Source organism: Vicia villosa, unplaced genomic scaffold, assembly GCF_029867415.1.
Source record: "Vicia villosa cultivar HV-30 ecotype Madison, WI unplaced genomic scaffold, Vvil1.0 ctg.000444F_1_1, whole genome shotgun sequence".
NCBI lineage: Eukaryota > Viridiplantae > Streptophyta > Magnoliopsida > Fabales > Fabaceae > Vicia > Vicia villosa.
Window position 1 is genome coordinate 1 of NW_026705212.1, and position 2,640 is coordinate 2,640.

Below are 2,640 nucleotides of genomic sequence, written 5' to 3' on the forward strand. Positions count from 1 at the left end.
ATTTCCGATGCTTGATTCTAGACATCTTAAACCAAAAATCACAACTTGATATTGTTTTTCTAGTTTACTTTCACTTTTGATGCCATAGATCATGACATATTGAACCATGGATTAAACTCATAATGTATATGGTAAATTCAATGGGTCTCTTAGCTCTATGGTGGCGAACTAATTATCGAGAACTTTATCAAAAGGTTGAGGTTAACCCGGGCATTCAACTAAAAGCATTCTTTAGTGGTGTTGAAAGTTTCTAAACCCTTTCTTCTTCTTTTATTATATCCCTGAATCAACTTTTTTGGGGGTCATTTTTTCTCTTTTTTTTTACAAGAACAAACTCAACAAATTTCATTCATCAAACAAAACTCAATACAAGGAGGTACCATTTTAAGGAAACTACGCCTAGACCAAGAATTGGCCCGCCTTAGCTAAAGTATGGGTAACCGATTTTGCATGGCGCCTTAATGAACTTTACCTCAAAGTTCGGAAATAAACATAACAAATTCTGAATAGATTTAATGATAAGACTAAATTCAGAGGGGCCGACATTTTTGGCTTTAATATAATTAACGACCAATTGACAATCACTTTCAAAGGTAACATGAGAGAAATGGGATGAGATGGCATTATGGATCGCTTCCTTCAAAGCCATGGCTTCAGCTTCATGGAATAGAAAAAAGATCCACATCCCAAGAAACACTTGCTCTGATGAATTTCCCCAAATGATCCCTAAAGCACCACCCTCTATTAGTAGTACCACAAACATTATTAAACCCTGCATCAACATTACACTTCACCTGATTTATCATAGGCGGAATCCAAACCACTGAATTATTATTAGTATCACACCCTGTATGCTCCTCTCTAGCTAAAAACCAATCATACAAATTATGATAAGCTTGTAAACCAATTCTTATAGCATCTTGACGATCATCTTTCCAAACCACATTATTTCTACTTCGCCAAAGGACCTCAAGCATAACAACAAATCTACCCTTATCCCTACGGTCCCTCCCGACTACAGACGTCAAAAATAAGAGACTTAGCATCATGAAAAGAATTGTAAACGATGGTCGATTATAGATGACAAAACCTTCTGCCCGCCAACTTTGAGAAGTAGAAACACAACCGAAAAAACATGTCAATCATTTTCATCTTGTAAATCACACCAAGGACAAAGAGATGGACAAAGAACATGGTGTTGTTGCAAATTATAGCGAGTTGGAAGGGCAGCCCCTAAAAATTATCCATAGCAAATGCTTTGCCTCGAGAAGGCGCGCAGATGTTCCACAAATATTTCCAATTACCCTCAATATCGTAGTGTGGGAGTACTACTTTGCACCCCTCTCCAAAGTCTATATCCCGATTTCACACTATAAACACCATTCTGCTCCTCTTTCCAAACCAACCTATCTTCTACGACATCCTCCACCAAAGGCACTCTAAGAATACTTTCAGCCCCTGCATGATCAAAAAGAGAGCTCACCTTTCCCACATCCCATTGTTTTGACATTAGGGAGCAAAAGGTCTTTAACGAAAAGATCATACACTTCTTGAACTTGTGGACCACTAACCCAACAACTTCCTTTCTCACGGATGCCAAGGATCCAACATAACCTTAATTCTATTCCCTTCACCTATGCTCCACCTACTTCCAAGCTTAATAACATCCTTAGCTTTCCATAAACTTCGCCACACAAAACTCGAATTATTACCAATCTTAGAATCAAAAAGGAGGAGCGAGGAAATACCGAGCTTTGAAAATTCTAGCCACAAGCGAATTTGGGTTCGCCATAATATTTCCATCCTTGTTTTTGCTACCATAGCCATATAAAAACTTTTGAAGTCCCTAAATCCCATACCTCATTCACTCTTCCGCATAGTCATCTATCCCATGCCAGCCACCTTATGCCTTATTATTTTGATTGCCCCCACCAAAACGAGTTAAGAATTCTCTCAATGTTGTTCACCACCCCATCTGGAATCAAATAGACACTCATAATATAGGCGGGAATTGACTGAGGCACGTATTTAATCATAACCTCTTTCCCCGCTTTAGACAAATATTTACCACTCCAAGAATTAATTCTTTTCCATATACGATCCTTAATAAACGAGAACACCACCTTCTTACTTCTACCAATCATGGAAGGTAAACCCAAATATGTCCCTGTCCCCATCACACGTCTCACCCCCATCACATTGGTTAGGTCCTCTTTGAGCCAACACACTCAAATTACGGCTGAAGAACATTTCAGACTTAGAAAGGTTAATCACTTGACTCGTTGCCTCAGCATAAGTTTTTAAGGATTACCAGGAGATTAGACACCTCCGCTATAGTCGCCCTGCAAAAAAGAAAACAGTTGTCAGCAAAAGCAAGTGGGACACACTGGGTGCCCCCTGCAAATCTGAGCTCCATGGATATCTCCGCGGGAAACACATCTCTTGATAAGAGCAGAAAGGCCTTCAAACACAAGGATGAACGGATAAGGTGACAAAGGGATCGCCTTGTCTCAGGTCCTCTTCTTGGAAAAATGGGGTCAGACTCTATCTGAATTAACAAGGACAGAATAATGCACCGAAGTTACACACATCATCAACCAATGGGTCCATCTCTCATCAAAGCCTAGTTGAAGTAGAATA